This window comes from Zingiber officinale, chromosome 4B, assembly GCF_018446385.1.
Source record: "Zingiber officinale cultivar Zhangliang chromosome 4B, Zo_v1.1, whole genome shotgun sequence".
Taxonomy (NCBI): Eukaryota; Viridiplantae; Streptophyta; class Magnoliopsida; order Zingiberales; family Zingiberaceae; genus Zingiber; species Zingiber officinale.
Window position 1 is genome coordinate 69,426,718 of NC_055993.1, and position 25,384 is coordinate 69,452,101.

General features: G+C 40.0%; 1 long non-coding RNA gene across 1 annotated transcript; it reads left to right on the top strand.

Annotated features, from left to right (window-relative positions):
* The first annotated feature begins 18,201 nt into the window (after window positions 1-18,201).
* Window positions 18,202-19,284, top strand: LOC121977605. Its single transcript, XR_006110965.1, has 3 exons — window positions 18,202-18,239; window positions 18,353-18,414; window positions 19,249-19,284. It is a non-coding gene; the product is annotated as an uncharacterized LOC121977605 (long non-coding RNA).
* Window positions 19,285-25,384: the final 6,100 nt, after the last annotated feature.

Genomic DNA, 25,384 nt, shown 5'->3' on the forward strand with positions numbered 1-25,384 from the left:
GTTAGAGTCAATTTTAACATTAGTTGTCATTGGGGTATTTATATTTTTAAAATTTTCCATTCCAAACTTTTTAATTAATTCCTTACCATATTTTGTTTAAAAAATATATATTCCTTCTTTTGTTTGTTTTATTTGTAAGCCTACGAAAAAGTTAAGTTCTCCTACTAGGCTCATTTCAAATTTACTTTCCATTAATTTAGTAATTTTTTAAAAAAATTTAGTATTAGTTGAACCAAAAATTATGTCATCTACATAAATCTAAGCTATAAAGATGTCTTTTTCTATGGCTTTAACAAATAAAGTTTGATCTATTTGTCCTTGGTTGAACCCCTTGGATATTAAGTAAATTGATAGTCATTCATACCAGGCCCTAGGTACTTGTTTTAGTCCATATAAGGCTTTCTTTAACCTAAAGACATGGTTTGGGTGGTCTAAATCCTTGAATCATGGGGGTTGATTTACATAAACTTCTTCTTTGATGAATTCATTTAAGAATACAGATTTTACATCTATTTGGTATAACTTGAATCCTTTATGTTCTACATAGGCTAACAACATCCTGATGGATTCAAGTCTAGCCACAGGTGCATAAGTTTCATCATAATCTAACCATTCTACTTGGATGAATCCCTTTGCTACTAGTCTAGCCTTATATCTTACTATTTCACCCTTATCATCTAGTTTATTTCTAAATATCCACTTAGTGTCAATTATGGATTTGTTTATCGGTTTACGTACAAGTTCCCAAACTTGGTTTCTTTCAAATTGAGCTAGTTTCTATTGCAATGCAATTATCTAGTTTGAGTCAAGTAAGGCTTCTTCTATAGTCTTGGGTTTAATTTTCGAAATTAGAGTTATTTGACTAAGGTTTCTATATGATGATCAAGTTCGAACTCCGAGGGTTGGATCACTCAAAATTTGGTCAAACGGGTGATTAGAACTTATTCTAGAAGGTCTTATGTTAGAGTTAACAATTGATTCTTGTGATTCTCTAGGGTTAGGTTTAATTTGAATATCTTCATCATCATCTATGTTTCTTGTATTTTGATTAATATTTCCATTTATTGAATTAGGTAAATTATTTTCTTCATTAAAAATTGCATTAGTTGTTTGTTCAACTTTTAGGGTATTTTGTTATAAACTCTATAAGCCCTACTGGTTGTGGAGTACTGTAAAAAGATTCTGATTGTTGATTTTGATGTAAATTTTCCTAAATAGTCCTTAGTGTTTAGTATATGGACTTAACATCCAAACATCATTAAATAATTTAAGTTAGGGATTTTATTATAATATATTTTATATGGAGTTTTATTTTGAAATTTATTGATTAATATTCTATTTTGATTGTAACATATTTTATTTATTGCTTCGGCCCAGAATTGATTAATTAGGTTATATTCGTTTAACATAGTTCTAGCGGCCTCTTGTAGTATTCTATTTTTTCATTCTACTAGACCATTTTGTTGGGGGGTTCTAGGACATAAAAATTCATGATTGTATCTATTTGTTTGACAAAATTCATTAAACCTATGATTGTCAAATTTCCCTCCATGGTCACTTCTAATTCTTTTTATTTTGGTGTATTTTTCATTTCTTATTAATTTGTAAAAAGTCTTAAAGATCTCATGGTTTTCATCCTTGGTTTTTAAAAATTTTATCCAAGTAAAACTTGAATAATCATCAACTATGACCAAGCAGTATTAGTTTCTGCTTAGTGACTTGGCTCCATGTGAATCAAATAGGTCTAAGTGTAGGAGCTCAAGTATTAAGTTAGTTTGATTCAGGTTGGTTAACTTGTGGGTTTACTTAGTTTGTTTGCCTTGTTGACAAGTATTACGGATTATATTTTCTAAATTTTTTAATTTGGATAGACCTCTAACTATTTTTGAAATGAGTCTGATATGTGTGTGACCCAATCTTCTGTTCCACAATTTAGTCTCCTCTTGTTGTGTCAATAGACACTTGAGTGAGGAGGTTGGTAGGTTAATTGTGCAGATATTCTTTTTCCTAGTTCCCTTAAGTGTTATTTTAGGATTTTTGTCATTTTTAATTAAACATTCAGAGTCTAAAAATGTTACTAAGTACCCAGAGCCACATAGTTGACTTATGCTAAGTAAGTTAAAATTCAATTTATCAACCAATAGAACTTTTCGAATAAAAAATCAAAACTCAGTTCAATATTAACTGTTCCGATTACCTCGTCGTCGAACGCAACTGACCCTAAGCTTTTGAGTTTTAGCTTGGTGAACTTCAATCAGTCTCTAGTCATATATCTGGAGCATCCACTATCTAATATCCATTAATCTAAATTATTATGTTCCTACACATAAAATATTTGATTTGGATCCAATTTAAAAGGATTGTAAAATAGATTGATTGAGTTCATCCCCTTATTCTCCATCTCATCCAGTCTAGGCTGTCAATAATGTTATACCTATGGGTGATTGTGACATGCTTGATTGAGTTTTACTTAATTTTGATTTAAGTTTGATTTTAATTTATTTTGATTTTGATTAATTGATTATTTTTAGTTTGGATTTATTGATTAAGTTTAATTAATTTTGAATTAGGTTTATAATTAATTAAGTTTGAATTAATTAAGTGATTAAGTTTAATTGATTAAGTTTGAATTAGATTTATTGATTAAGTTTAATTAATTAAGTTTAATTGATTAAATTTCACTACAACAAAAATTACAAACGACAACGGAAGGAACACAATCTTATTAATGGACTTAGTGTCAATTAATGATATACACTTAGGCACGTATAATAGTATCCTACCCATCAGAGTCACTGTTATAATTTGTGTGACCGAAGATGTAACGACCCAAAATTTCCTCATTACAAGTCCTAATAGTACTTAAAAATAGTTAGAAATGCTTTAGAAATATTCTAGAGATTTTTAGAAATTTTTAGAGTATTTTTATGCAATTTTTGGAGGTCGTTTGGTATTTTTACTAAACGAAAGAAGTCTTGACAAAAAAATATCCAAGCCAAGATTCGAACCTGCGACCTCCGATCGAACCAAGATTTAAGCGAATCCGAATGACCAAGTGTGCAAGCGATCGTTACTAATCAAATAGGAAAAGCAATATAATTAAGCAGTAGTTAGGAACATTAAAAATAAAAGGGGAATAAAAGGGTTCGGCTGAGGAATCGAACCCGCAACCTCTGATTTAGCAAAAGCATGGCTGACCAAGTGTTCCAGCGAGCAATGCTTAATAAAAGAAGGAACAAATTAATTTAAGAAGTAATTAATAAATAGGAAATAAATATGAGAAAAAGGGTTCGACTGAGGAATCAAACCCGCGACCTCTTACACGGTCAAAGATTTGGCTGACCAAGAATCCAAGCGGCGGTTCTGTTTAGAAAAAAAAAAGAAAAATTTATTTAAGGAGTTAACAGAAATACTAGGTTATAAAAGGGATAAGTTAGGAGAGGGTTTTATTCTGGTGACCTAAACCATTCTCTCCTTCTCTTCTGCGTGCGACGGCGGAGCTTAGGTAGAAAATAAAAGGGAGTTAGGGCATCGTCTCCGACGGCCAGCCAAGGTCCTAGAAGCCCTTCTTGTTCGGTTGTGAGTCCAAGAAGCAAGGTAAGTGCTACTCACCTGCGGTAAGGGTAGTTTCGAGCTTTGATTTAGTGTTTCTCTTAGTTTTCGAAATATGCCATAAAGAATTATGGATTGCTAGGGATTTAGTTTTCTTTGGCTTTCGGCATATGTTGTAAAGGATTGTGGTTGCTTGGGAATTTAGAGTAGATCCAAGATTTGCTTTTCCCTTGTAATTAGAAATTCGGATTTTGATGGATGTTTTTATTTAAGCATATAGTGCAGATTTTAATTAAGCCTATAGTGCAGATTTTAATTAAGCTTATAGTGCAGATTTTAATTAAGCTTATAGTGTAGATTTTTATTTAAGCTTATAGTACAGATTTTAATTAAGCTTATAGTGCAGATTCTAATTAAACTTATAATGCAGATTTTTATTTAAACTTATAGTGCAGATTTTAATTAAGCCTATAGTGCAGATTTTCAATTAAGCTTATAGTGCAGATTTTTAATTAAGCTTATAGTGCAGATTTTTATTTTTGCTTATAGTGCAAATTTTTAATTAAGCTTGAGTGCAGATTTTTATTATGCATTGTAGATTTTTAATATGCATTACAGTACGGATTTTTCATTTAAGCATTTCAGTTCCAGATTTTGAGTTTCCTATCAGTATTTTAAGTTTTATAAGAAAGCTAAAGGAAAGAAAGAAAAAGGCCAAGGCCTTAAGTAGATCCCAAAGTCAATACTTTAGGGATTTTGGCACACAAGGTGCTTGTTAAAATGCCGAGGCATCATATATTAGAAGTAATAAAAGATAACAAGTATTTTACTTTTTTAAGAGGCTAGTACCCGACTTCCGAGGTTGTCGTTAAACAAATCCAGGTGTCCAATTCCGAGGTCTTGGCCCTGGTAGATCGAGGTCTGCTCTTTTAGGATTGGTGGCTCACTACCCCAACCTAATAGGGAACGCGCATAAGATGGTACTACGCTTGGGCCCAAGAAGAAAGTTGATTATTATTTTGAAGTATTAAAGTATAAATTTTTAAACAAGTGAAATAAGATTCAGAAAGTGTTTAAAATTCAGCAAGATTATGCTAGCATGATTGTATAGATTTGTTTTACACGTTTAGCATTTCAGTATGTTTCTTTTACTTGTAGATGAGCATGAGTAGTTTTCCTTTTGAGCATTCAGCTTTTAGATATCAGTATATTCACATGCATATTCGAGTTTTGTGAGTTAGATAGTGCTTACTAAGCATTCACTTATAGTTTGCATTTCCTCTTACTGCAGATAAAGGAAGGCGACAAGGAGGTGCGGATGGATGTGTGATGCCTGGACTATAGAAGCCTTCGGATTTAGTTAAAGATTTTATTAAGATATTTTCTATTTAGACATTTGAGATTGTACCTTATATTCCATGTCATTTGAGATTGATATGTAGTTTAGATGTGTAGATTAGTCATTTAGTTTTCCACTGCTAGTTAATTGCATGTTTAGAGAGTTTATGTATTGATCTTTACATGTGGACAACTCTAATTAAGTAAAGTTAGTAGTCCAGTAGCGCTCCGCCCTCGCAAACTAGTAGTGAGGAGGGTGGGGTGTTACAGTTGGTATCAGAGCAGGTCCTATTCTCCAACATCACACATCAGCACCATCCTTGCCGTCTTCAAGTAAGAAAGTATTTAAATTTTTTTTAGTATGCTTTCTTTATTCTTTATAGTAAAGAGAAATCCTTAGAAGTATTGGATTATATGTACAGAATAGGGAGATGTTTAGAAGTACTTATAAAGTTAAGAATTCTGCTTAGTTTCTTTCTACATAACTAGATTTCAAGAAGAGGACGTCCCCGTACCGTTCGTACTAAGGACCAAGCTCAGAAGAACGAAGAGGACTCAAGCCAGAGGATGTCCGGGTAGTTTGGGAGTACCCAGAGGTATTCCCAGAAGAGCTACCTGGACTACCTCCCAATAGAGAAGTGGAGTTTGAAATTGAGTTGGTTCTTGGCACCCGTTCAATTTCATAGCAGAGTTAAAAGAGTTACAAGAACAACTTCAAGAGCTTCTTGACAAGGGTTTCATCTGCCCTAGTCATTCACCCTGGGGAGCTCTAGTGTTGTTCGTTAAGAAGAAAGATGGTCTATGCGGATGTGCATAGATTTTAGAGCGCTGAACGAAGTAACAGTTAAGGACAAGTACCCTCTTCCTAGAATAGATGATCTATTTGATCAGCTAGAAGGGGGTAACCATGTTCTCTAAAATAAACCTGCGTTCTGGGAACCAACAGTTGAAAGTGCAAGTAAGTGATACACCCAGAACAGTTCCCAGGGCCAGATGTAACACCCGAAAATTCTCAAAACTATTTTAGAAATATTCTATGATTTTTCTGTAATTTTAGGATATTTTTACAGAATTTTTAGAATAGCGGAAGTAGCAAAACTAATTAGAACCGCAAAATAGCTTAGGCGGGAATCGAACCCGGGACCTCTCGGATCCGATAACTTTTAGTTAGCCTTAGTAACCAGATGAACCCAGCAGGGCCGTGCAGAAAGGAAAGGGAAACGATTTAATTTATATTAGGGTTGGGCCAAAGTACCCACTTAATATAAATAGGAAGTTTAAGTGGGGTTTGGTTTATTTTTGTTTGGTTCGGCAACTTCTCCTCCTCTCCAACCCTCACTGCCGACTTCCCTTCTCCTCTCCTTCTCTCGGCGCCAACCACAAGAACAACCTAGGGTTCCTTCCCTAAGGGCTCTAAGAGCACCTTCCGGCGACGACTCCGACACGAGGACGTTCCCCTTTGCGAGAAGAACACGTAGACGCGAGAGGATCGTCGAGAAGATCGTCCCCACCGGAAAACTAGAGACTAGATTCGTAAGAAAACTAGCGCACGAGGTAAGAAACCCCTCACCTACAGTATAAGTAGCTTTCGTTTGATTGCACACCTTTAGTTTAGCTATATGCAGATTTTTCGGCACTCAGGGTGTGTTTAAACCCTCCTCGCAGATCAGGGATCTAGTTGAGCACCTCTAGATGGGCCAGACACGTTGTTCTCCTTCAGTTGGAGGCTCTAGACGTTGTCTGGTGCCTAGAGGTGGTCTCCCTATTAGAGGGGAGAGTTGGAGCACACCAAGTGTTCGACAAAATGATTAGTGTAGCTAAATACTACCTCAGATATTTTTAACAGCTCAGTTAAATGCATTAGTAGCATTTAAATCAGTATATCAGTCTAGTTTCAGCTAACATGGGACTACGGTCCAATGGATGGGCTCCCACAGTCGCCTCTAGGTTTAGATAACCTAACTCTAGGTTCAGATAATCTAGAAACAGCAAAATAAACAATTAGTAGCTATATTCAGTATTTTATTTTTAGTGGCACTGTACAGGATTAGATATCCATTGGGCTGGGCTCCTATAGTCGGTCCCTAGGTTTAGATAACCTAGTAAACCCTACTAAATGCGGGACTTGCAAACCCGGGTCTAGCTAGGGATGCGCGCACAGCAAGTATAGTTGTCGGGCCCAACAGCAGCATGATTACTATTTTCACTTATTATGATAATAGCTTTCAAACTTGTAATCTAGTTATGTGAATATAGTTTTAGCTCAGTTTTAGTTTCAGTTTCAGTTTAGTTCTCTTAGTTGATACCATGAGATAGCTCCATGCTTAGATTTTATTATGCATGCCATGTTTCAGTATTTATGCCATGTAACTTCAGTATGCCATGCTTTAACAAATTCAGTGCATGTTTTTAAATAGCATTCTTTAAAAACATGTTTGCATCGTTGCATGTTTTAGTGACGTAGTTGGTTTCTTACTAAGCGAAAGCTTACAGATACTATTTTCCCTTATACTGCAGATAAAGGTAAAGGGAAGATGGACTAGCAGAGGAAGCTGGAGGTCAATGCAGAGATGGTGTGTGTGGCAGGAACCTGGAATGAAGATCCTTAGGAAGTTTAGCAAATTAAGAACTTAGCTTCTTTTCATAAGACACTTTTATGCATTTCTAGTGGTTTAAATGCTATGAATTAATAAACCTTGCACTATGTCATGTTAGAATGCTAGTTAGTGGATATTAGAATGTTTTCCATGCATTGTATAATTGTTGTGTGAGGTTTTGGCACGAACTAGTGTTGAAATCAGAGTTTCGGTGTGAAATCAGAAACCCAGATCGATCTACGGATCGATCAGAAATGGGGTAGTGCCACTGGATCGGTCAGCTGACCGATCCAGTCGCGAACAGAGAGTTTATGGATCGGTCAGCCGACCGATCCAGATGCGAATAGAGAAGTACAAAGCTCACTGATCGGTCAGCCGACCGATCAGTGAGACACTGGATCGTTCTACCGACCGATCAGTGTACTCCTGGATCGGTCGGTAGACCGATCCAGCTCCATACAGAAGAGAGATGGCTTGTGGATCGTTCAGCCGACCGATCCAGAACTTTTCTCCGTGCCAGTATCAAGCTGGATCGATCACTGGATCGATCCGACAGCCTAATCGATTCATGGATCGATTGGAATGCCTGATTACAGCTAGCAGGACATCCGAGAGGCATAGATTATCTTCCCTAGCATGTGTACAACTCCTAGGTACACCTAGAATATTAAGTTCAGATTTTACAGTAATCAGTTTAGTAAAATTTTAATCAATCCAGATTTCGGCAATAGTAATTTAGCACAGCATAATGTAGCAATCGGCCTTACAGCCTAGTCAGTAGGAGGCGGGTCGTTACAGAGTGGTATCAGAGCAGTTTCCATACTTCCTACACACACATCAGCATTGTACCTGTAGCTTCCAAGTAAGAAACGTCTCTCACTTTATTATGTTCTTTCTTTCATGTTTATAGATACTGAAGCATGTTGATAGATGATAACACCTAACATGATAATGATAGTAGATATATAAACATGATTACCTTAGTTATGTATGTCCTCTATGTCTTTAGAAATGGCACGAGGACTCCCAGCTAGAAGGGCACCAGCTACTGAGCCCCAGCATGAGGCAGGCAGTTCAGTGCCTCCCCCAGACCTGACAGCAACAGGAAATAGCCACCTTAAAGGCTAGTCAGCAGAACACTCCCACTGTCACCCCGGAGCCTAACTTAGCGACACCAGTGGTCTTAGAGGTTCCACCAGTCCAGCCTACGGCACCAGTAGCCCCAGCAGCAGGAACGCAGAGAGAAGCCTATCTGATCCAGTGGCAGAGAGTCAAGCAAGAGAATTTCTCAAGCAGCAATGAACCATGGGATGCTCAGGCATGGTTCAAAACACTGGAAAGTACGATGGAGCTTCTGGACTGGCCAGAACATGAGAAGGTGAAGTGCACCTCCTTCTGTCTGGCAGGAGATGCACGTATGTGGTGGGAGAGAATCAGAGCGAAGTGCCCAGTGAACCAGATGACATGGGCTGACTTCGAGAAGGAATTCTTTGAGGAGTTTTTTCACATGCGGGTCACCAACCGTCACTACGACGAGTTCACTGAGTTTCGTCAGGGCAACCTATCAGTTGAGGAAGCCGTGAAGAAATTCAACAGGTTGGCTCGTCTATGCCCTGAATTAGTCAGCACAGAAAGGGAACGAATCTGGTTGATGCTCAAGATCCTGAGGCCGGAAATAGCAATGAACGTGGCTGGTGGCGTTCATAGGCCACGAACCACAGAAGAATTAGTGAGCAGTGCTCTAATCACTGAGCATTACCAGAATAGCATCAAGCAGCAGAAGCAAGTCCTCTCAGAAGCTAAAGGTCAAGGAGGCTCAGGCACTCAGAAACAGCAGGGTCTCTAACTGGAAAGGGAACTCCAGCAACAAGCGCAAATCAGGGAGTTACCCAAAAGGAGGACCAGCCAGCAAGCAGCCCAGTTATCCAAAGTGTGCTACTTGTGGGAAACTCCATCCTGGAGTTTGTCGTAAGGGCACACGAGGATGCTTTGAATGCGGACAGGAAGGGCATATGGCCAAGCAGTGTCCAAACAAGACCAGTCGTTCTCAGCCACAGCCGATTCAGTATGGAGGCCAGCCAGCTCAGTTACATCAGATGCAGGCCGATTTAGATGGTCCACATATCAGCCAGGGCAGATTAAAAGCCCCTCCAGCTACGACCAATGCGAGGATCTATTCACTGACCAGAGAGGACGTAGCAAATGCCTCGACAGTTGTTACAGGTCAGATTAGTATTTTACAGCAAAGTACAACTGTCTTATTCGATACTGGGGCAACCCATTTTATATATCCAGGGTATTTGCAAAGAAATTAGCGAGACCTCCAGAGGTACTCAGTAGTTAGTTTCTGACGACCTTACCTTCAGGAGAAATTATGGCATCCACGCATTGGCTCAGAGCAGTGCCAGTCATTATAGCAAACAGAGAGCTCTTTTGTGATCTGATAGTGCTAAATATGACTGACTACGATGTCATCCTTGGAATGGACTTCTTGATCAGATACGGTGCCTCCATCGAGTGCCGTAAGCAGAAAGTTGTATTCCAACCTGAAGCAGAAGCACAGTTTGAGTTCGTCGGAGAACCAAAGAGAAAGCCCAAGAAATTTCTCTCAGCTATGAAGGCACAGAGATTAATGGATTCAGGATGTACGGGATTTTTAGCACATGTAGTCAATACCAGTCAGGGCAGGGACCAACAGCTAGCAGAGGTCCGAGTCGTATGTGACTACCCAGCAGTCTTCCCTGAAGAGTTACCAGGCTTAGCACCAGACAGGGAGATTGAATTCGAGATAGAACTCGTTCCCGGTATAAATCCTATCTCCAAAGCGCCTTACCACATGGCTCCAGCAGAACTGAAGGAACTTCATGAACAACTACAGGAGCTGCTTGACAAAGGCTTCATACGTCCTAGTCACTCACCATGGGGAGCGCCTGTATTGTTCGTGAAGAAGAAGGATGGGAGCATGCGCCTGTGTATAGACTACCGAGCGCTGAACCAAGTCACAATCAAGAACAGATATCCTCTTCCCAGAATAGATGACCTGTTTGATCAGCTAAAGGGAGCAGCAGTGTTCTCTAAGATAGACCTCAGATCGGGTTATCATCAGGTGAAGGTCAAAGAAGGGGATATACCTAAGACAACATTCAGGACTAGATACGGACATTACGAGTTCGTAGTCATGCCCTTTAGTGTGACCAATGCTCCAGCTACTTTCATGGACCTCATGAACAGAATATTCAGGAAATATTTAGATAAGTTTGTCATCGTGTTCATCGATGATATTCTTATCTATTCAGGAACTCAGGAAGAACACGCAGAGCACCTGAGAACAGTATTACAGACCCTTCAGCAGAACCAGTTATATGCCAAGTTCACAAAATGTGAATTTTGGTTAGATCAGGTGTCCTTCCTGGGTCATATCATCTCAAAGGATGGTATCATGGTAAACCCCAGTAAGATAGAAGCTGTGAGCAACTGGAAAAGACCCAAGAACGCCAATGAGATCAGAAGCTTTCTGGGATTAGCAGGTTACTACAGGAAATTCATAGAGGACTTCTCCAGGATAGCCTCCCCACTGACAGCTCTTACCAGAAAGAACAGAAAATTTCAATGGACAGAGGACTGTGAGAACAGTTTCAGGGAGCTGAAAAGGAGATTGACCAGTGCACCTATTCTGACTCTACCAGAGAACGCAGATAGCTTTGACATATATAGTGATGCCTCGAAGTTGGGACTAGGAGCAGTGCTGATGCAAGATGGCAAGGTGATCGCCTATGCCTCTAGACAACTTAAGGATTATGAGAAGAACTATCCTACTCATGACCTTGAGCTTGCAGCAGTGGTGTTCGCTCTCAAGATTTGGAGACATTACTTATATGGAGCTCAGTGCAGAGTGTATACAGATCATCAGAGTCTGAAGTACTTCTTCACTCAGAAGGATCTGAATATGCGACAGCGCAGATGGCTAGAACTGGTCAAAGACTACAACATAGACATCCTCTACCACCCAGGAAAAGCAAATAGGGTAGCAGACGCCCTTAGCAGAAAGTCCAGTGCTGCCCTATTATCTCTAGCAGCCATGTCACCGCCCCTACAGAAAGAGATCACAGATTTCGGTCTCGAACTCATAGTCAGACAGCTCTCTACTATGACATTAGAGTCTACCTTGCTTGGTGACATCCAAACAGCTCAGGAACAGGATCCTGAAATTCATAAAATCAAGCAAGGATTAGTAGGAACAAAAAGCGGAGAGTTCAGAGTGTCAGCTAGCGGGGTGCAGTATTTTGGTGACAGGCTATGTGTTCCGGATCAGGAGGAACTACAGAGGAAAATCCTAGACGAGGCTCACAAGACTCCCTATGCGATGCATCCTAGCTCCACCAAAATGTACCAGGACATGAAGAAACATTTTTGGTGGCCTGGGATGAAGAGAGACATCGCTCGATATGTCAGCACCTGCCTAACCTGTCAGACCAGGGGGAGTTTTGCAGCCCATACAGATACCAGAATGGAAGTGGGAAGACATTTCTATGGATTTTATAGTGGGATTACCCAGAACCACGAATGGTTTTGATACCATCTAGGTAATAGTCGACAGATTGACTAAATCAGCCCACTTCTTAGCTATCAGGATATCCTACTCCATGGAACAGCTAGCTCAGTTGTATCTCAAGGAGATCGTTAGATTACATGGAGTCCCAAGAACCATTATTTCAGACAGGGGCAGTAGATTCACATCACACTTCTGGGAGTGTGTACAGTCAGCTTTGGGCACAAAGTTAAAGTTCAGCACAGCTTTCCATCCTCAGACAGATGGTCAAACGGAGCGAGTAAATCAGGTACTCGAAGATATGCTCCGAGCATGTGCCTTAGATTTCAAGGGAAGTTGGTGCAAATATCTGAGCCTAGCAGAATTTGCATACAACAACAGCTATCAGACCACTATCGGCATGGCACCTTACGAGGCTCTCTATGGGCGGAGGTGTAGATCTCCAGTCTGCTGGTATGAGAGTGGTGAACAGAAAGAGCTAGAACTTCAGACAGATCTAGTGGCAGATACCACAGCAGCTATATAGCAGATCCGCTAGAGGATAGAGACAGCTCAGAGCCGCCAGAAAAGCTATGCTGATATACGACGCAGACCCTTAGAGTTTTCAGTTGGGGATTCAGTATTCCTCAGAGTAGCTCCCACGAAGGGAGTAATGCATTTTGGAAAGACGGGCAAGCTAAGTCCCAGATATGTGGGACCATACCTTATCAGCAAAAGAGTGGGCAAGGTAGCATATAAGCTAGAGCTACCCCAGGAAATGTCAGCTGTCCACAATGTATTTCATGTCTCTATGCTGAAGAAGCATATCCCAGATGCCACCCAGGTGATTGAGCCCCAGTCGGTACAGATCCGCGAAGACCTCAGCTATGACAGTCGGCCTATTCAGATAATAGACCGAGCAGTTAAGAAATTGCGGAACAAGGAAGTACCATTAGTCAAAATTATTTGGCACAGTCACACAGCAGAAGAGGCAACTTGGGAGACAGAGCCCAGCATGAGACAGAAGTACCCAGAGTTATTCCAAGTTCGAGGATAAACTTTTTATAAGGTATGGGGGATTGTAATGCCCGAAAATTCTCAAAACTATTTTAGAAATATTCTATGATTTTTCTGGAATTTTAGGATATTTCAGAATTTTTAGAATAGCGGAAGTAGCAAAACTAATTAGAACCGCAAAATAGCTTAGGCGGGAATCGAACCCGGGACCTCTCGGATCTGATAACTTTTAGTTAGCCTTAGTAACCAGATGAACCCAGCAGGACCGTGCTGAAAGGAAAGGGAAACAATTTAATTTATATTAGAGTTGGGTCAAAGTACCCACTTAATATAAATAGGAAGTTTAAGTGGGGTTTGGTTTATTTTTGTTTGGTTTGGCAACTTCTCCTCCTCTCCAACCCTCACCGCCGACTTCCCTTCTCCTCTCCTTCTCTCGGCGCCAACCACAAGAACAACCTAGGGTTCCTTCCCTAAGGGCTCTAGGAGCACCTTCCGGCGATGACTCCGACACGAGGACGTTCCCCTCTGCGAGAAGAACACGTAGACGCGAGAGGATCGTCGAGAAGATCGTCCCCACCGGAAAACTAGCGACTAGATTCGTAAGAAAACTAGCGCACGAGGTAAGAAACCCCTCACCTGCAGTATAAGTAGCTTTCGTTTGATTGCATGCCTTTAGTTTAGCTATATGCAGATTTTTCGGCACTCAGGGTGTGTTTAAACCCTCCTCGCAGATTAGGGATCTAGTTGAGCACCTCTAGATGGGCCAAACACGTTGTTCTCCTTCAGTTGGAGGCTCTAGACGTTGTCGGGTGCCTAGAGGTGGTCTCCCTATTAGAGGGGAGAGTTGGAGCACACCAAGTGTTCGACAAAATGATTAGTGTAGCTAAATACTACTTCAGATATTTTTAACAGCTCAGTTAAATGCATTAGTAGCATTTAAATCAGTATATCAGTCTAGTTTCAGCTAACATGGGACTACGGTCCAATGGGTGGGCTCCCACAGTTGCCTCTAGGTTTAGATAACCTAGCTCTAGGTTCAGATAACCTAGAAACAGCAAAATAAACAATTAGTAGCTATATTCAGTATTTTATTTTTAGTGGCACTGTACAGGATTAGATATCCATTGGGATGGGCTCCCATAGTCGGTCCCTAGGTTTAGATAACCTAGTAAACCCTACTAAATGCGGGACTTGCAAACCCGGGTCTAGCTAGGGATGCGCGCACAGCAAGTATAGTTGCCGGGCCCAACAGCTGCATGATTACTATTTTCACTTATTATGATAATAGCTTTCAAACTTGTAATCTAGTTATGTGAATATAGTTTTTGCTCAATTTTAGTTTCAGTTTCAGTTTAGTTCTCTTAGTTGATACCATGAGATAGCTCCATGCTTAGATTTTATTATGCATGCCATGTTTCAGTATTTATGCCATGTAACTTCAGTATGCCATGCTTTAACAAATTCAGTGCATGTTTTTAAATAGCATTCTTTAAAAACATGTTTGCATCGTTGCATGTTTTAGTGAAGTAGTTGGTTTCTTACTAAGTGAAAGCTTACAGATACTATTTTCCCTTATACTGCTGATAAAGGTAAAGGGAAGATGGACTAGCAGAGGAAGCTGGAGGTCAATGCAGAGATGGTGTATGTGGCAGGAACCTGGAATGAAGATCCTTAGGAAGTTTAGCAAATTAAGAACTTAGCTTCTTTTCTTAAGACACTTTTTTGCATTTCTAGTGGTTTAAATGCTATGAATTAATAAACCTTGCACTATGTCATGTTAGAATGCTAGTTAGTGGATATTAGAATGTTTTCCATGCATTGTATAATTGTTGTGTGAGGTTTTGGCACGAACTAGTGTTGAAATCAGAGTTTCAGTGTGAAATCAGAAACCCAGATCGATCTACGGATCGATCAGAAATGGGGTACTGCCACTGGATCGGTCAGCTGACCGATCCAGTCGCGAACAGAGAGTTTATGGATCGGTCAGCCGACCGATCCAGATGCGAACAGAGGGTGCCCGATCAGTGTACTCCTGGATCGGTCGGTAGACCGATCCAGCTCCATACAGAAGAGAGATGGCTTGTGGATCGGTCAGCCGACCGATCCAGAACTTTTCTCCGTGCCAGTATCAAGCTGGATCGATCACTGGATCGATCCGACATCCCAATCGATTCATGGATCGATTGGAATGCCTGATTACAGCTAGCAGGACATCCGAGAGGCATAGATTATCTTCCCTAGCATGTGTACAACTCCTAGGTACACCTAGAATATTAAGTTCAGATTTTACAGTAATCAGTTTAGTAAAATTTTAATCAATCCAGATTTCCGCAATAGTAATTTAGCACAGCATAATGTAGCGATCGGCCTTACAGCCTAGTCAGTAGGAGGTGGGTCGTTACACCAGATATGGATTCTACGAATTCGTAGTCATGCCATTTGGTGTGACTAATGCACCTATAGTCTCCAGAGACTTTATAACAGGCCTTCCAAGGACCACTTATGGGTACGATGCGATATGAATGATAGAGGACCGAGAAGTTAAGAGACTAAGGAACAAAGAGTACCATTAGTGAAAGTCATTTAGAACCAGAAGCACGAGGAAGTTACATAGGAGCGTGAGGACAGTATAAGACAGAAATATCCGGAATTATTCTAAGTTCGAGGATGAACTTTTTATAAGATATAGGGAATTGTAACGACATAAAATTTCCTCATTACGAGTCCTAATAGTACTTAAAAATAGTTAGAAATGCTTTATAAAAATTTTAGAGATTTTTAGAAATTTTTAGAGTATTTTTATGCAATTTTTGGAGGTCGTTTGGTATTTTTACTAAACGAAAGAAGTTTCGACAAAAAAAATGTCCAAGTCGAGATTCGAAACTGTGACCTCCGGTCGGACCGAGCTATAAGTGAATCCGAATGACCAAGTGTGCAAGCAGTCGTTACTGATCAAATAGGAAAAGCAATATAATTAAGTAGTAGTTAGGAACATTTAAAATAAAAGGGGAATAAAAGGCTTCGGCTGAGGAATCGAACCCGAAACCTCTAATTTTGCAAAAGCATGGCTGACCAAGTGTTCCAGCGAGTGATGCTGAATAAAAGAAGGAACAAATTAATTTAAGCAGTAATTAATAAATAGGAAATAAATAGGAGAAAAAGGGTTCGACTGAGGAATCGAACCCGCGACCTCTGACCCGGTCAAAGATTTGGCTGACCAAGAATCCAAGTGGCCTAAACCATTTAGAAAAAAAAAAGAAAAATTTATTTAAGGAGTTAACAGAAATACTAGGTTATAAAAGGGATAAGTTAGGAGAGGGTTTTATTCTGGTGACCTAAACCATTCTCTCATTCTCTTCTGCGTGCGATGACGGAGCACAGGTAGAAAACAAAAGGGAGTTAGGGCATCGTCTCCGACGGCCAGCCAAGGTCGTCGAAGCCCTTCTTGTTTGGTTGTGAGTCCAAGAAGCAAGGTAAGTGCTACTCACCTGCGATAAGGGTGGTTTCAAGCTTTGATTTAGTGTTTCTCTTAGTTTTCGAAATATGCCATAAAGAATTATGGATTGCTAGGGATTTAGTTTTCTTTAGCTATCGGCATATGTTGTAAAGGATTGTGGTTGCTTGGGAATTTAGAGTAGATCCAAGATTTTCTTTTCCCTTGTAATTAGAAATTCAGATTTTGATGCAGGTTTTTATTTAAGCATATAGTGCAGATTTTAATTAAGCCTATAGTGCAGATTTTAATTAAGCTTATAGTACAAATTTTAATTAAGCCTATAGTGCAGATTTTAATTAAGCTTATAGTGCAGATTTTAATTAAGCTTATAGTGCAGATTTTTATTTAAGCTTATAGTACAGATTTTAATTAAGCTTATAGTGCAGATTCTAATTAAGCTTATAGTGCAGATTTTAATTAAGCCTATAGTGCAGATTTTTAATTAAGCTTATAGTGCAGATTTTTATTTAAGCTTATAGTGATTATTTTTAATTAAGCTTGAGTGCAGATTTTTATTATGCATTGCAGATTTTTAATATGCATTACAGTAGGGATTTTTCATTTAAGCATTTCAGTTTCAGATTTTGAGTTTCCTATCAGTATTTTAAGTTTTATAAGAAAGCTAAAGGAAAGAAAGAAAAAGGCCAAGACCTTAAGTAGATCCTTAAGTCAAGACTTTAGGGATTTTGGCACACAAAGTGCTTGTTAAAATGCCGAGACATCATATATTAGAAGTAATAAAAGATAACAAGTATTTTACTTTTTAAAGAGGCTAGTGCCCGACTTTCGAGGTTGTCGTTAAACAAATCCTGGTGTCCAATTCCGAGGTCTTGGCCCTGGTAGACCGAGGTCTGCTCTTTTAGGATTGGTGGCTCGCAACCCCAACCTATTAGGGAACGTGCATAAGATGGTACTACGGATGGGCCCAAGAAGAAAGTTGATTATTATTTTGAAGTATTAAAGTATAAATTTTTAAACAAGTGAAATAAGATTCAGAAAGTGTTTAAAATTCAGCAAGATTATGCTAGCATGATTGTATAGATTTGTTTTACACGTTTAGCATTTCAGTATGTTTCTTTTGCTTGTAGATGAGCATGTGTAAGATATGCTAATTTATTTTTAGGGTTATCATGGAATAACCTTATGAAAATTTTAGGAAATTATAGAAATTTTTCTGGATTTTTATGGAGGTTGTATGACTAGTTTTGCGGGGACAGGAGTGGGGGTCTATTTAGAAATATGCGGGTGAGAGTTTAATTGAGGAGGTACTTAGGGTTTATTTCCCTTAACCCTAACCCTAAGTTACTTATTAATAGGTTTCATTCCTCACCCGAATCCTAAAACCCGACCCGACTCTCTCTTCCTCTTTCTCTCTCGCGCGACCTCCCCGACGTCGACGCCTGCCGTGACCATCGGCGATCTTCACCTTCTTCTTCTCTCGGAGGCACTAGCGAGGAGGGATCCTGGAGCATTAAGGAGGAGGGGATACTGTCCCATTTTCCGACCTTTCCTTCTCCTCTGGTCTCGACAAACAGCAGTGACGAACCCTCGATCTATCGATCTCGCCTGCTGTCGGAAGGGAATCGAGGGCACCGACGTTGGATCTGGCTAGCATCGACCGATTGGGTCAGGTAACGACCATCGCTTCCTCCCGATCTCCTTCTCTGTTCATCGACAAGGAACTGATCGTGCCCTAGCTGTGATCTTTGAGGTAAGCGGTTGGGTTTTTGGTCATGAATTCGAGTTCCCGATTCCCTTTTCTTGTGTTGATTTGGACGATCTTGTTAGAAGCTGAGATTGGTGTTTGATTTCCGGCCACCACAGCTCGGTTGGATCGATCTCTTCATCAGATCTGTGATTACCTCCGACGATTGAAGGGTGAAGAGGTAAGGAGAGTAATTTTTAGTATTACAGTTGTAGGGATTAAATCTTCTAGTTCTTGCTATTTTCCTTCTTGATCCCGTTGGAATTGGTGCACTGTGTAGTTCTTGTTCTTTTCTTTTGGCCGATCATTAGCTGTAGTAGCTGTTATCCAATGAGTCCTGGGCATTGAGTGAATTCGAATCTATGACAGAAGCAATAAGAATTGAGTTGTTTTAGATGTTAGATGTTTTGGTGTGCTGTTGCACTGGAATTTCTGTGAATTCGCTTGATCTAGAATTTAACAGCAAATGGCAGACAGTGTTCTGTTTAATTTCTGAAAGTTTTGTGGGATCGGGTAATGGAAGATTGTAACATTGAGGATACAATGGGTAGTCTCTGTTGTATGGAATTGTATCTGTCAAGAGAATTCTTGAGAGGGCTGTGGGTTTTGATTCACTGCTGCTTTGCAAGGTAAGTGTAGTCCAGTGAAGGTATTTTTGTTGATTCCTTTTGTACGTGGTTAAATTAGGTTTGTTTAATGGGTGTAGAATTTTATTCTTGTTTAGCTTGACAGTAGTGAATGGTTGTGATTCTAAATCCATGTTGACATTAGGTTACTAGGATTTAAAATCAGATTAGATGTGGTGGATTAAAACCTTTTGGTTAGGGAATAATCGAAAGGTGATTTATATTTGAACTTAGTCTAGTTGATTATGGTATGTCTAAGGTTGAATTATTTTAGATAATCACGGTTGACTATTACTTTTGAGTTGGTTATTTATTTAAAGGTGATTCAATTATGTGTAGTATAGATATATATATATATGCATATTTCAAGAATTGTATGTGTGACACAGGACCTTGATCTATACGAGCAGCGTGACGTGGGGTGGTTCTGTTGATACGAGATATCTGGAGGCGGGTATTTCTTCCTTATCTTCTATTTAGTTCTTTGAACTATAAAGTATGGTTATTTTCGGATGCTTAGGTTGCATTACCTTAAATCTGTATATTTGTTTTATTCCTGCTTGTCTCTTTCTATTTGAGCATGGATATGATCTTGTTTACCTCGATACAGTCTCACCCTTGTTATCGGAACTCTATGCATGTGCATATGTAGAGTTTGTGTCATAGAGTTATCTGGTTGGTACGATTAGCGTGTTTATCATGCATATTGATGTTGAGTGTACATGTGACGGGTATGTGGTATCGGGGTTGTATAGTTGGTTGACCATGTTGTGTGTTGGAGTATGTATATACGTTTGTGGTGGTTATTGGGGGTGTTGGGGTACACGATGGATGATGGTATTTATATTGTGACTATTCACATCATGTCATCATTCATTGCATACTGATGACTAATGCCTCCCTTGTGGTGAGGGAGTTGTCAATTGTTTATAGCTGCCCATTCGGCCACTTTTGGAGAGTGGTAGCTAGGAGTGGAGCTAGTCCTGTCGCGCTTGCTCAGCCGTTCGGTGATTATACTCTATCAGCCTCGACCACTTTGGAGTAGTGGGTCTTGAGGGTACAGTAGTCAGAGGGCTTGAGTTGTGAGTGGTCAGGGACCCTTAGCTATGTAGTCATATAACTACTTAGCTGACCGTCCGCTTCGGCCGCCTATAGCGGTGCATGTATTGGAGGCTAGTATGGTTTGTCACGGACCCAAGCCTCTCGGCCATACAGGGGTCGTGGTGTCTAGAGAGGTGGTGGGGGTGACCATGGAGCATGCATGCACTTTTGCATATGATGCGCGGTGCATCTGGGGAGATATTTTCGCATACATTCTTAGTAGATATTAGTTGCATGTGATTGTGTGCTGTTGCATTTGTTTGTGCTTTGTATGTTGCATTTGGGTGTCATACTGCATACATGTCATCTATTTTACATGTATATGCAGTTGTATTTATATTTGCGCAGGTGTCTTGAGTAGATCTGTTGCTATTTTGGTGAGTTTCCTGACTTTGGTATCACGGTCTTGATTTTAGTCGAGCATGTGCATCTATTGCGTCAGGTATGTTTATGTATAGTTGTTGTATCAGTTTGTGGCTAGATGTGTTATATTTCGATAGCATGATTCTATTCTTATTATGGAGATTGTATCCCTTGGTTCTTATGTTGTTGTACCTACCATGCTTTATTCTATTCTTACCCGCTGAGTTTTTTGTACTCACCACCCCGTCTATACTGTTATGTTTTCAGGTAGTAGGTAGATGACATGGAGTTACTTGGAGTATGCTGCCAGCCGGTCCCACTTCCCGCGTTACATCCGAGGATTCTTATCGGTTTTTAGTCTCTTACTATTAGCATTTTATGTTTTGTGGATTTGGTGTTGTTATATCATACTATGTCTTGATACGTGTATTGTGGACTTATACCTGTGGTGTGTTTTGTGGACTTTCGCATTTGTGTGTTTCATATTCGTTTTTCCGCTATGCTTTTTGATATAGTCGTGTGGGCTACATATTCAGCTGCGTGGTTGTGGTTATTTTTATGTATATATATCCCAGCCGCATGTGGCTGACGTATTTTGCATGTATGTGAGGTTCAGATTGTCACCGGTACAAGGGAGGTGCTGCCTAAATTTTTCGGGAGGGACTTCCCCGGGGCATGACAATATGAGTAGTTTTCCTTTTGAGCATTCAGCTTTTAGATTTCAGTATATTCACATGCATATTCGAGTTTTGTGAGTTAGATAGCGCTTACTAAACATTCGCTTATAGTTTGCATTTCCTCTTACTGCAGATAAAGGAAGGCGACAAAGAGGTGCGGATGGATGTGTGATGCCTGGACTATAGAAGCCTTGGAATTTAGTTAAAGATTTTATTAAGAAATTTTGTATTTAGACATTGAGATTGTACCTTATATTCCATGTCATTTGAGATTGATATGTAGTTTAGATGTGTAGATTAGTCATTTAGTTTTCCGCTGCTAGTTAATTGCATGTTTAGAGAGTTTATGTATTGAGCTTTACATGTGAACAACTCTAATTAAGTAAAGTTAGTAGTCCAATAGCGCTCCGCTCTCGCAGACTAGTAGTGAGGAGGGTGGGGTGTTATAGAAGGAAACCAACTATTAATTTTATTTGTCAAAAAGTTAGGTTGACAAGATAATAAAATTAATGGGTTACACCCTCCTTTTGCAAATGTTGAATTTCTATACGTCCACACTATCGTGGCATACAAAATTCACGGTGTTTTGAGGTGTTGGTTAATTTAAAATAGTATTGTTTGAGCAATCAATATTATTCTAAATTTAAAGTCCTGACCAAAGTTATTTTGTGATTCTTATGATGACTTTCAACCCACTGGCCATTATATTGAAAGAGAACAAACTTACTGGTCCCAACTACATAGATTGGAAAAGAAACCTGGATATTGTCCTTACTGCTGAAAACTATAAGTTTGTACTGACTGAGGCTTGCCCTGAAGCACCTGACGGTGACTCTACCCCAGAGGAGATTGAGTATCATAAGAAATGGGTAAAAGCTGATGAGATGGCGCGGTGTTACATTTTGGCATCAATGTCAAATGTATTGCAACATCAGCATCAAGATTTACCAACAGCTTATGATATAATGAACAATCTCAAATAACTCTTTGGGCACCAGAGTCGGACCGCTAGGCAAGAGGCAATGAGAAAATTAATGATAGCCACCATGTCCGAGGGAACACCTGTAAGGGATCGTATCCTCAAAATGATGGCTTATCTGAATGAAATACAAGTCCTTGGAGGAGAAATCGATGGGGAAACCCAGGTCAATATAATTCTCCCAACACTACCCAGAAGTTTTGAACAGTTCCGCCTGAACTATAACATGAACAAAAGAGAGTATGCGTTGGCGGAACTTCTGACAGAACTACAGGCAGTAGAAGGAATATTTCGTCAAAGTTCTCAGATTCACTATGCTGAAAATGGTTCTACTTCTAAGCTGAAAGGCAAGAAGAAGAAGAAACAAGTCTTTTCAGCAAAGAGAGTGAATAAATCTCAAGGACAAAAAGCTAGAATGAAGAAGCCAAAGGGTAAGTGCTTCATCTGCAAGTAGACAGGGCATTGGAAGGTGGACTATCCTCGTAGGAATCAGAATAATAAAGGTATATCTCATACTCTAGTAGCTGAAACATGTTTAGCGGTGTTATCTACCAGCACCTGGTGTGTAGATACGGGAGCCACTGATCATGTCTGCAATTCTTTGCAGGGGCTCCAGGAAACCCGGCGACTATTTGATGAAGAGATAACTGTCTACATGGGCAATGCTACTAAGGTGGCGACTGTTGCAGTGGGAGATGTCTGTTAGTTAAAGCCCTAGAGCCAATCATTTGATGATTGTTGTATGGACTCGTTGTATCATATTCTTATATATATAAAGGCATTTGTTTATGGTTATTATGCTTACTTGTATTGGTGCCAAATAACTAAGTATAATAGCGTCCTTGAGTAAAAGGTTCTTACCTATATCAATCGGTTAGTTGAATCGATAGTGAGATGATATAGGGAACACTACTCTTAATCATTCCTAGTCAAGTATTAGCATTCAAGGACAATGTTAATGTGACGAGACTAGCATGTAGGTCAACTCGATGACTTGATCTCACAAGTCATGGATATGAAGATATCAAGTTGACACATGGGTATACATTGGAGAATGCATACTGAATGACCCGCCATGAGAAAGTATCATGGATCGTTATATGAGTGTCATATACTTTCTCATGTGGCCATTAGTATGACTATTAGTCCTTGGACCTGAAGTCACCATGGTTCCCTACATAAGGATTTGCATACTTTGGCTTCGTTAAACGTCACCCGTAACTGGGTGGACTATAAAGGAGATTACTGGGTATGTAACAAATTATGCGGAGGGATGTGAGTGATGTAGATGGGATATATCCCTCCTATATGACAGGAGAGACATCGATATTCTTGACAGAGTGAGACCATTATATGCATGGCTATGCCCAAATGAGTCAATATAAGATATTGAGCTCATTTGATCGAGTGAGTCTACTTGGAGTTCAAGATTTAGATTGATTAGAGTATGACACGGTCTATGTCTCACATTGATCAATCTAGATGTCTAGGATAGAAGGACGCTTGTCATATATTGTGAGGAGTCACAATTAGTAGTCACAAGGTGATGTTGGATCTCAACATTCTTGTAACTTGGGTAGTAATGATGTGTTGCTAGATACCGCTCATTACTTATGCTTCTAAATGGGTTTAGGAGCATTGCCAACGTTACAAGAACCTATAGGGTCACACACAAAGGGCAATTAGATGGAGATTAGGTTCATTTGATAAACTAAAGGATTAGGTTCATTTGATAAACCTAAAGGATTAGGTTCATGTGATGAACCAAATTGGATTAAGAGTAATTCAAATTGATCAAATTGAGTTGGACTCAATTTGGTTCATGTGTTAAGTGAATCTAATTTGGACTTAGACTCATTTAATTAATTTAATTCAATAAATTGAGATTCATTAAATTAAAATTGATTTGAATCAATGGTTAGATTAGATCAACCAAGGGAGAGAAGTGGTCAAGTTTGACTTGACTTGAGAGGAAGATGAAGGGTCAAGTTTGACTTGACCATTTGCCACCTCATTGGTGAGTTGGCAAAGAGTGGGCCAATGATGATGCTCCACATCATCATGGTTGCTTAAGTGGGATGCCACCTCATGGGAGTTACCAAGAGTTGTGACTCTTGGCATTCCATGGAGATTATAATCACTCTTAATGTGGTCGGCCACATCAATTGAAGAGTAAGTTTCATTTTGTGTTGAAACCTCCTTCTTCTTCCTCAAGCTCTCTCTTCTCTCCCTCTCCTCCTCTTTGGCCGAACCTTTCAATGGTGCTAGCACACCTTTTGTTTGGTTTTTCCATCTCTTGCTTGTGTGGATACATATAGAGGAGTATCTACTTTGATACTCTTGATATCCGACGAACCTTCGACGAGCGGGATTAAGCGAAGGGCTTCGCATCAAGGGTAAATTCTTATCTTATAGATTTAAAGTAGATCTAGGCTCAGAAAACTCGTACGGGAAAGTTTTTACGAAATTTTATTTCTTCGCACGAATCCGGTGGCATGGGAATTTCGGGGTTTCCGCAACGCAAAAAGCGGTTTTTACGGTCTGAAAAACCCTAGGGGGCGGTAACCCTAGGTCCTAGGGGGCGGTAACCCTAGGCGGAAAAGTCCAGTCGGTCTGGAGGATCGTTCTGGCACCAGGTAATCTCTCCTGAGGGGAGTAGGTGAGGACGCGTTCCCCGTAGAGGGAACAGTAGGCGTCGGGTCGACCTAGGGTTTTCGGTTGGAAATATGAAGTTAGACCCGGACAGTCCGTTGACTGTCGATATTTCATTTAGTATATCTATTCTGTGTTAACTTTCTTTTGCAGGGTATGTGTTTGGGACTAACACATTTTGCAGGAACAAAGAAGCAACTTATACCTCGGATGAACAGTGTCCGAGGCGCCTCCATGGAGCTTGGAGGCGCCTCGGGTGCAAGCCGAAGCCTGCTGTCCAAAGGTGCTGGAGGCGCCTTCATTGGGACTGAAGGCGCCTTGGACCAAGGATTGGAGGTGCCTTGGACGGCCATGAAGGCACCTTCAAGCTGATAAGGTGCGATGAGTTCAGCAGTGATCCACGCGGTTGACTCGGAGGCCTGGAGGCGCCTTGGATGGTATTGGAGGCGCCTCCAGCACTGTATAAAAGAGGACTTCGAGCAACTCCTTCAAGAAGAAGTAAAAAACGCGATCTTACATCAACGTGCTGCTCCAAAATATGCCCAGAAGTGCTGTTGCAAGTCCCTGATGACTCGAAGCTCCGAGATTTCGATTATTGTCATCGGTATAAAGTTTTATTATTGCACTTATTGTAATACATATCTGTAAACATTTTGCGCGATATAGTTGTTGCCCACAGTAAGCGATCAATGATCGCGGGCCTTGGAGTAGGAGTCGCCCTAGGCTCCGAACCAAGTAAATCCTTGGGTCGTT